The following is a 10,308-nucleotide window of genomic DNA, read 5'->3' as shown; positions in this document are numbered from 1 at the left end:
GGTTTTTTCCTTCTTGAGTTTGGGAATTTCATGTGAAGAGTGGTTTTTAAAATTATGTCAGGTACTTTTTGTCATTTTTAAATAATTGAGGGGGAAAGGAAAAATAGGACTGAGCTGTAGGATGAAGTCTCTTCTAGAGAGAGGGGGAAATCCTCTGCTTTCCATGACTTCATTGAAGACTGGCACCATATTTTAAACCAATTACCTTTTAGTGTCTTTGTGATTAGTGTGATATACTCCAAACATTCCGTTATCTTACTTATGAGGTTGTGCTAGTCATAAGAATTGTGCTATTGCCATGGAACAAAAGAGGTGCATTGAGTTTGAGTTCAGTTCACTTCAAAAATACCCAATTCTTGTCAGTTCTACATAGTCATCAAATGATCCACAAAAACGTTGGCAAGTTGTTGCAGTAGAAAATAGATTCAGTGGGTGGAGGTGCATAAACTGGAATGATGTGAGGCCCATATTGGATCGGCTACTAGATGCTATGGAAAACTTGTCAGATCCAACAACAGTCTTGCCACTCTTGCTGATCTTCCACATACAATACTGTGCGATACAAACCCAATCTCTCCTCTAGTTCCTCATTTGTGTCCCTGGAGTGAGCTTCAGAGCAGCAACATGCTCCTCCCCAAAGCTCACCCAAAATGACAGCTCAGGCAGATCCTGCTGCAGGGAAGGCTCAACAATAGCAGGAGGAGGAGCAACCTGAGCAGCAGACCCCTGTCCTGGACCAGCACCTGCAGTCACCTGTGGAGGTGGCACTGCTCCAGCAGCTGCCTCAATGAAGACAGCCTTTCAGGGCCTCCAGATCGAGTCTTAGGCAGCAGCAGTCTTCCAGAGCAGCAGAATCACACTCCAGAAATCTCACTGTAATGGAGTCTAGCTACATCTGCAGCTGACTATTACGCTGTTTGCCCGTAATCAGTAAAATCTGAAACAAACAAACAAACAAACAAACAAACAAACAAACAAACAAAAATGAGTCTATGAAGGAACTGCTGTGATTGGGCAAAGAATACTGCTTTCCCTAACGTGCAATCCTATCTGCCTGTGACATCTGCCTCCTTCCCCTTCCCTTCTGTTCCCTGGGAAACATGAAAATGGGAGGACAAGGTTGCTGGACTCAAAATTTGAAGCAAAAGTACCCTGCAAAACAACTGCAGTGACTGGGCAGTACCCTGTAAAACAACTGCAGTGACTGTACCCCTAACATGTAGTCTCATTTCTCTGGGAGTATTATCTTATCTGCCCTTTCTTTTGTTCCCTGGGAAACCTTCAAAGGAGGGGAAAAGACAACTTTGGAGAGCTTAAACTGCTGGTTTCAGGAATCCTGAATAAAACCATTTTTTTGTTTATTTGAGTTCAAAATAACCAACTACCGGTATATAAGGAGATTCTCTTCTCTTTCCAGACCACTAGAATGTTCCCTGAAAGGGGAGGGGGTTGCAATTTATAGGATGCAAAATCTTTCATAAACCATTTCTACTTTTTGGCTCAGATTTTTTCCTTCTCCCAGAAATAATCCTTTATATTTATAAACCCAGCATGATTGACTCATGCTTCCTTTGCTCATCATGCCATGCCAAACCTTGCTGATCTTCTTTATTAATTCCCTTTGAGTACTTTCCAGGTTGTTGATATCCTTCATAAAATGTGATGCCCCTGAGTCTGAGCCAAGTACTCCTTTTATTGACAGCTAAACAGGGTGGTGCCTTCCTTTGTATAGTCTCCCAACTTGTATTCAGAATCTGCAAAGATATCCTGAGGATGATGCTTAAAGATTTACATGGAATCTTTTGCTCTCCCTTTTCAATTTTTGTGTTAATTCTTTATTATCATTTAGCTACAATTTTGTTAGACAAACAATTCTGGCATATCTAGGTTTCCATACTACCTTAATCTTCTTCCTCTTATCCATGTGTACAACTTGTTGGTTCTAATACCTCTCTCTGATTTTCCTTGTCTTTTGTATGACTCATCCTTTATTATATAATGTCTTACCTCTTCCTTCCACTTTGTCTTCATGCCCCATGACTTTGCTGTTTTCACATCTCTGTATAGCACCTGACTACAGTCCCTTTGAGACTTGTGAGTTTTGAACTATGAACACACTGTATCCTGAGAAAATGCCATGTTGCAAAACAAAAAGAGTTGGAGTTTATGAACTGCTGATTGAGGGGAACTGGTGATACCTCATACCAGTAAGATCTATTGCTTATTCCACCTGCAGACCTAAAACAAGAATCTCTGTATCAGCAACATTTCAAAGTTATCTATGCAACTATATAGATCTGATGCATCTTTTTTTTAGTTATAGAAGGACAAAGTAAAAAAAGGTGAGAATGATATATACTTGAAGATCACTGCTTTACTTGCTTTGGTTATTTTATCCAACTGAAAATTACAACAGTATTATAAATTTAGGGGTATAAAGGCTTGTTCGGGATAGTCCAGGATAGCCTGATCGCATCAAATCTCAGAAGCTAAGCAGGGTCAGCCTTGCTTACTATTGGGAAGGGAGACCAGACCACCAAGGAATGCCAGGGTCATGACAGAGAGGCAGGTGATAGCAAACCAGAGGCGTAGCTAGGGAAAAGGGAACCCAGTGCAACATCTGAGTTTTGCACCATCCCCCCCGGTATTGGGGGCCACCCTGCCCCACCATGACCAAAGGCCACCCTCCCCCACAACAACCAAAGAACAATTTTTGCACCAGGTCATCTGAAAGTCACCATAACATTATAGAATATGCCCCCCCACACAAATCTGAACACAGCAATGGGCCATGCCACACATCAGAAATAATTTTTTGACAATATTTTCAAAATGCTTTCAACACAGTCGCTTTCTCTTCCACAAGGGATCAATGCTAATCCTTTTCTGCCCTTCCAGGCATGCACCTGGTGTAACACCCCCCCTTCCCCCTGGTAGCTCTGCCTCTGTAGCAAACCTTTGAATGCCTCTTGTCTTGAAAACTCTACAAAGTTGTGGTAAATCAGCTGTGATTTGATGAGAAACATATGTATCAAACTGAACAATGAAATTGAGTGAGTGATTTCCTCTTTGAATGTAAAGAGTTCTGAGATCTAAGATGAAATATTTCTGAGTGCTCTGGCCAATCTCTGCCATGGAGGAGGAAGAGCATTTCATGGAAGTCTGTCTAGACTACTTGAAATTCTACCATAGGATCCAAGCCCAAATATCCTAGATATACTTCCCAAGAAATAAGCCTTATTCAACTCTAGGGTTTACTTCTCAAAACATGCATAGAATTTTGTTGCAAGACCCTGGCATTATATCTTATATTGCATCAATGCCAAATAAATATGTTCAATAATTCAAAGTATTTTAGTTTTGCACTGTGTAACATGAGTTGTCTTTGAACTTCTCAAATTAAAATATTTTCTTCAGCCTTTTTTGGGAGCCTTCAGCTGCACAAGAGCGCTCAGTATTAAAAATGAGGGCATTACCACTCAGCCTACAGAAAAAAGTCATTAAAACCTAAGTGCCAAGGTGCATTGCTTTAAAATTTGCCTCATTACATGTGCAATTAAGGAATAAACAATAAAAAGCTGCCATTTTTCAGCTGCAGCTCCTCCTAATTACTGCTTTAAGTTTAATTAGTGTAAAAAAAATCTGCAGAATAAGCCAAAAGTTTACAAGCAACATAATCAGTTAATGTATTGATGGTATAATTATTGCTTATTGTCATGCATTTTCTATTAGCCTTGATATAGATGTACTCCAGGAAGTAGAACTCCCACACACATATGTAAGGAATATACTTATGGAAATATTAAGGTGTACTCCATTCCCTTGGTAAATCTATAGCCTACTTCTTCACAGCTGTAGTTATTGGCATAGTGCCCACATTTCTGAATAACCTTCTGCTAACCAGCCCCTGTAGCCAAGACCTTGTCTTCTATTGTGTATCTTTCCTACAGATCAGTTGTTAATACAGATGATCCTAGTTTAACCCAACATTTGAGAATCTTGTTTGCATTCCAGGGAGTGTGGGTAAATAATCTCTGTGTAGGTATCATGCTTGAAAATCTTGCTGTGGTCCATTTTGCCATACCTTTGTATGTCTTTGTTGGGTTAGATACTAATATTTCTAATAATAGTTCATATTTAAACAGAATAATGCAACAGAAGCAAACAAAGCGAGCACACTGAGATAAAAAAGATTCTTAACTAAATACTATATAAAAAGGGCATACGCCAGTAGAAAAATAATAAACAACTTTTCTAACTAAACTGCATTTTAACTGCAAGAAGGTAAAAGAGAAAGTAAATTGAGAAACAAAGCTCACTTTCACCCAAAGCTCCCCCTTGTTGTATACGTGACACAAGGCACATCTTCATTCATAACCAATGGTCAAACAAGCATTTTACTACTTACGCAAAAGATACCTACTGCAATACCTCCCACTCCCTGAAGAGATGTAGTTTCACACAGAGGCCCAGTGGGGGTGGGGGGTTGGGGGTGGTGGATGTTTGGTAGCTATTTTTGGCCTAGCTACATCCCACTCACTCACACACCAGCTCTTGGGTCAAAAATCCTGTCAGAAAAATTAATAAGCTGCCACCCGTTCAGAGGTAAAAATATGGAACTTAGAGAGGCTTTTAAAACTAGATTTTATTTTACAATCTTTCTTCTCTGGTTGTTGTTACAGAGAGGTACTTAAGAATTTCTGGTTTCTTTAGGCAGATATTTACTTAGAGGTTACAGATCAAATGTAGTTTCACTTAAATATGGCTGTTTCTGTTTCCAGATAACTTCACACATGCACAGGTATCTCTGTTTAGGGTAAACCTTTTCAACACAGTCCTGAACATTCTCCTGAAACTCCCACCCTTAACTCCAAAGCAAACTCACACTGACTTGGGAAAGATTGAGCTCTGGGGTTTCACGAAACCCACACTTATCTCTGCCAGTTAAGCTAAACACACCTTCCTGGGCTCTGTGGCTCAATGTGTTGTTGTGGTCTCCTCATGAGACAATAGTCAAGCCCTCTGTGTGGTTTTAGGAGTGTCCCTGTGAAATAACCTTCCCTCTTGTTTTCTACCACCACCAGGCCTCCTAGCCTGTGATGAAAACAAGGCTCTTTCCTCTCAGTCATTGAGATCTCCTAGAGAACACTGGCCCCCTAGCCGTTCCCCCTCTGTCTCTCTCTGCCTTTAGACATGATCTCCCCTGACTGAATCTGAGGACGGACACAATCTCTGTGTGACACAAGTTCCTTTCAAAATCTTTCAATCTCTGCAAATCACCCAATTCTATCTTTCTGACAGGCTTTCCCTGCTTTTACATGAGCCAGCACACCCTATCTATGACTCCTGGCTATGGCATTTCAGCCAGCCGATGAGGTGATGCTCTGTTTAACTCTTGGTGCTCCAGCTCTGGCTGAGCTGCACTTATTCATAACAACCATATAAAAGCCTAATCTGTCACACCTATATTATAGAAAGGACTGTAAATTTTACACCCTATTTGTTGAAAGGTAATTCAACTGATCTGGTTACTTTCCTATACATCAAGGCTGACCCACCTTGTCCTGAGAGAATTGCTCTTCTGGGTCATACCTGAGATGCTGGAACAAGACCCTCCATTGAGAGTGTAACCAAGATTACCCTGGTTTGGATCAGTGAACTCACACCAACACCACCAGAAAACTAAACAAGCTTTACTATAAAAAAAGATTTTTTTTTTTAAAAAAAACATTTCGCTGATATTTATTTTTTAAAAAACGCATTGCTATGCTGATGTTAACTTGGCTTTGGCAGGTTCAGTTCAAATGCAATCAGCATAATCCAGAACAGATGTAATGGCAAACATAACACAGTCATGTTAACATAACACAGCAAAACAAACATCACAGGTGAACATGATGGACAAGGCCTTACAAAATAGTCTATATTTATAAGTAACACAGGTCACTGTTCAGGAGAACAGGAGAGAGCTTTCTGGAAAATAGGTAAACTTTCCCGCCCCCACCCAGACCCTTTCCGCACAGACACTTTAAAAAGCTTTGAGACAGGAAATAAAACATTTTCTCTGCGGAATTCTGCATTGTTTTTATTCCAAAATGTTGTACATGCATCCTCATAACATCTTAAATGAATCCCTTTTAAAAATGATTCTCTGGCTGAAATGTTTTAACAACAACTCCATTTGTCTTTGTGGTTCCTTAAAGAGGTTTCCCACATTTCTCTGCCTTCTCCGCACTTACTCATTGGCACCATTTTGTGAGCGCACTCCTTGCCCCTCGCCAGTTTTTGGAGCATTTGGGGGCATTTGAGTCGAGTTTGTTCAGTTTTGGGCAGCTAATTTTTGAAGGAAGGAGTGTCGAAAGTGCAGAGAATTGCAACACCCTGCCTTGAAGCACTAAAGCAGTGATTCCACATGACAAACTCAAAATAAAAGGGAAAAATTGCAACAAAATGGTAGCCAGGAATCATTTGGAGGGGTCGAGTGTGGACATAAATCATTGTAAGGCTGGGGGTGGGGTGGGATTGACAGCATTTTGGAAATGTTTTCAGGGATTTGTGTGGAAAGCATCTTAGTCTGGTTGAAACTAATCAACTGATTAGCCATACCGCTGGAAGTGACCTTGGTCTAGTAACAGTTTGTGTTGGAGAGGATTGTTCTCACTGAGCTGCAAACAATGGAATTTTACCCAGAGGCAGCTCATTCCCTTGACACTTTGCTAGCCAGATAAAAGTAAGTGATGGATTATAAAAGAAATACAGCACTTACATAACATTTCTATATTTGAAGGGTAATGTCATCAAGGTTTTCAATTTCATATTTTTAAACAATATGTTCCCTTTACATTCTTGTGGGGAAAATTTGTGAGGCTTCCTCCCTCCAGCCAATGCCATCTGCCAGGACAAATCGATATCTGAGTGACCATCTTTAATCTTAAATGAAACATGGTCACTCAAATATCAATTTGTCCTGAGAGATGGCATTGCTCGAGCTTTATTTCATTTTAGCTTCATAAAATTTTAGTACTTTGCTTCTACGCTGAACACACTTAAATGTTTCTTAGAGAGCCATTTGGAACAAAGATTTAGATGTGTGCAGTCTTCATGCTAAAATATTCTGTATCCTAGATTATGTTACCGACCGTGGTATGTTACATTTCTTTGGAAAAAATAAGAATGCTGGACATTAAAAGGCATTAATTGGGACTTTCCAGACATTTGTCTCTACCCTTCTATTGGGCAAATAAGGCACAGAAATAGCAAGGGCTGATGGACTGAGGGTTGAATGCTTGGACAAAATGGCTCTTAGGCTCATTCCGCACATGCAGAATAATGCACTTTCAAACCGCCTTCAATGCTCCTTGAAGCTGTGAAGAATGGCAAAATCCACTTGCAAACAGTTGTGAAAGTGGTTTGAAAACGCATTATTTTGTGTGTGTGGAAGGGGCCTTACTCTCAAATCCTTACTATTCATCAATTTGGGAACTTAACATTTTCCTTCCTGGCCTTCTGGAACCAACACTTCCTGAAAGCATTCGACTTTAACAGTCGGACCTCAATTTACTGCTGTTATTTCTGTTTTGGCAGGTATGATTTTTTTTTACAGTTTTAGATGTTTTAATTTTTAAAGATGTCATGAATGATCTTACAAATTTGTCTTAAGATATGCTGCACTTAAGGGTGTCAAACTCCAGTCTGGAGATCTTCCAGAATTACAACTGATCTCCATCCTACTGAGACCAATTTTCCTAGGCTGATTCCGCATGGGCCAAAAACAGCAGTGTGAAAACAGTATAAACCCTTTTACACTGTTTTAAATCCTTTTACACCATTTTCACAACGTTTTCACACTGCTGTTTTTGGCCCATGCGGAATCAGCCCTAGAGAAAATGACTGCTTTAGTAGATGAACACTATCAGCCCCATCCAAAGCTGGAGGTGATAGGATGGGGCATTGCAGCTGCTTTGCCCCACTGCCTGGAAGAGGGCTTTTTAACAGCACAGGGAGGCAAAGAACAAAGGAAAATGTCCTACCCTTGAAAAGTCCACATTAAGCTCAATGGACTTATGCCTCCCCAAAAATTGCATAAGTTTGAGAGCCTGAGTCATGGAACAACCACCACAAACATGGGGTGGAAGCCATCACCATGGCCTCCACCCCTAGGAATGCCCCCTACCACATATCTTCCATACCAACAGGGGTAGTGAGATTGCGGGAGCACTGGGCATCATGTCCAGGTGTTATAGGTTATAGCAGTGGCCTCCTGCAGGCTTTTCTGCCTCCCAATGGGATAAGTATGAGTGTGCGCCACTTCAACAGTATGATCCCCCCCCTTTGGATGAGGCTGTATGCTATATACCCCACTGAAGTCCCTCCTCAGGTTCTACCCCAAATCTCCAGCAATTTTCAAATGGCAAACTAACAAATTTTCTCTTAGGGCACTTCTGCATATCCAGAATAATGCACTTTCAATCCACTTTCACAATTGTTTGCAAGTGGATTTTGCTATTCCATGCTGTAAAATCCAGCTGCAAAGGGCATTGAAAGTGGATTGAAAGTGCATTATTCTGCATATGCAAAAGTGCCCTTAGTGAGGCTCCAATACCTGAATCTAGCCTGGCTTGGAAAAATTAGCAGAAAATATGAGTGGGCAAGGTAAGTTATGCATTGTGTGTGCCTATATGGTCTGGGTTTCGTTCCCTATAGCATGCATTCAGTTTCTGTAAAATAAAAAATACATCCCACCCCCCCCTTCACTCAACATTTGAGTATCCTGGGCAAAGACAAAGAATTAAACCAATTCACTCACATGTTGATGTTGCCATGCTTCCTGTGCCTGCTATGCAAGTAAGAATTTTAATTACCTCTAAAATAAGGGTACCTTTCCTTCCTTTTATTGTCTGCTGTTCAGCAGGGAAGATTGCTTGCTTTGAGGGGTAGGAATAATGATGTCTCTTCATATCACTTCCAGCTTCTGAAAGAGCTATTGATCTCAGTTACTCCATGCTACTTTTGAAACTCATCACTGATCTGGACCTTGATTTCATTTTGCACAAATGCCAAGCACACACACTCTGCTCTACACAAATTATTTCACCTTCCTAATTCTGACTTCCTTCGCCTTCCTTTGTCATCCTCGCATGCCTTCTCCACTCTTCACCTTTCATTTTTCTTCTTCACATTCTTTTCCCCATCTTTTTTGTCTGCTTTTTAGGTCATTGACTTCACATTAGCCCACTGGATCCTCATCTCTTGAGCTTCACTGCACATGAGAGGAAAACTATAAACAAACAAATACATAACAGCACACCAAACTACAAAAAAACATTGAATAGGGTTGAATTCTACGAATCCTCTAGCGAAAAAAAGTGACCCTTCACAAAGGAGTTGGTGAATACTGCCAGATATAGGGAGCAATCCTGAAAGATCTATTCAGAACCCTACTCCATGGAACTTATTCTGAAGAAAGTGTTTGCAGGATTGCACATCTGCAATTGCTTTGGAAGGCTTTCCCCCCTTTTTACTAGTCAAGGAGAGGTACAATTTCACAGCTGCGTAAGAGGAAAGGTAATGCAAGGTCTATTTGTTGACAAATTACTGATAGAGCTCCTCTCCTGCTTGACAAAATGAGAAATGGGGCAAGTGAAGAACTCTGATTTATACAAGGAAAAAGCAATCAACAACCGTGGTGGATACAGCCATAGAGCACATTCAGCCCAATCAGTACAGGTTGCAATATAGCAAGAACTTGAAGTCTTATCAAGAACATCTTTCTTGGGGGGAAAAAACACCAATATGTTTTTGGGTTTATTTAGAAAAGGCCATAATTTATTTTGAGCTACCCTACATGGATAGTGAAAATGCTATATTGAACTATTTATGTTTAAAGTACCCAGAAAGCTTTGTCTTCCCCATATGTTATTTCCTCTTTTTACGGTTTAGCCTAGCATTCACCTGCAAGTGTTTCTTTTCTTCTTTTTATTATATTATATTATTTAAGTCAAAGCATAAGTAAGAAGCAGCAGCAGCACAAGAAAGGGTGGGTTAGTGTGGGGATTTTGAATCGGGATGTGGGAAAAGGGGTAGGCAAACCATTTACATTCAGTTTGCTCTATAATGGCCAAACTCTGTTGTTTTACTCAAAGCTTAGTGAGCAAATACTAAATGTTTGGAATGTTGACTGTGTCGTTTCAGAACTAGGATAATAATCTCTGTCTGGTTGCCTGGAAATCTTTTGGCATGGAGTGAGATAGGAACTAGCATTAGAATAACCTCATGATATGTATTCCTGTGCAAGATTGCCCACCCTCT

General features: G+C 40.4%; 1 long non-coding RNA gene across 2 annotated transcripts; it reads right to left on the bottom strand.

Moving 5' to 3' along the window:
* Positions 1 to 791: 791 nt before the first annotated feature.
* LOC125429780 lies at positions 792 to 9,262 on the bottom strand. Of its 2 annotated transcripts, none has more exons than XR_007244047.1 (3): positions 9,095 to 9,262; positions 2,008 to 2,238; positions 792 to 937 (listed from the first exon to the last, which is right to left on the bottom strand). It is a non-coding gene; the product is annotated as an uncharacterized LOC125429780 (long non-coding RNA). The 2 variants fall into 2 exon arrangements; XR_007244048.1 differs by having other exon boundaries at positions 2,008 to 2,124.
* Between the last annotated feature and the right edge of the window lie 1,046 nt (positions 9,263 to 10,308).

The sequence above is a fragment of the Sphaerodactylus townsendi genome, linkage group LG03 (genome assembly GCF_021028975.2).
Source record: "Sphaerodactylus townsendi isolate TG3544 linkage group LG03, MPM_Stown_v2.3, whole genome shotgun sequence".
NCBI classification, from domain to species: Eukaryota; Metazoa; Chordata; class Lepidosauria; order Squamata; family Sphaerodactylidae; genus Sphaerodactylus; species Sphaerodactylus townsendi.
Note: the sequence above shows the minus strand (reverse complement) of the source record. Positions and strands in the feature narration are given on the sequence as shown.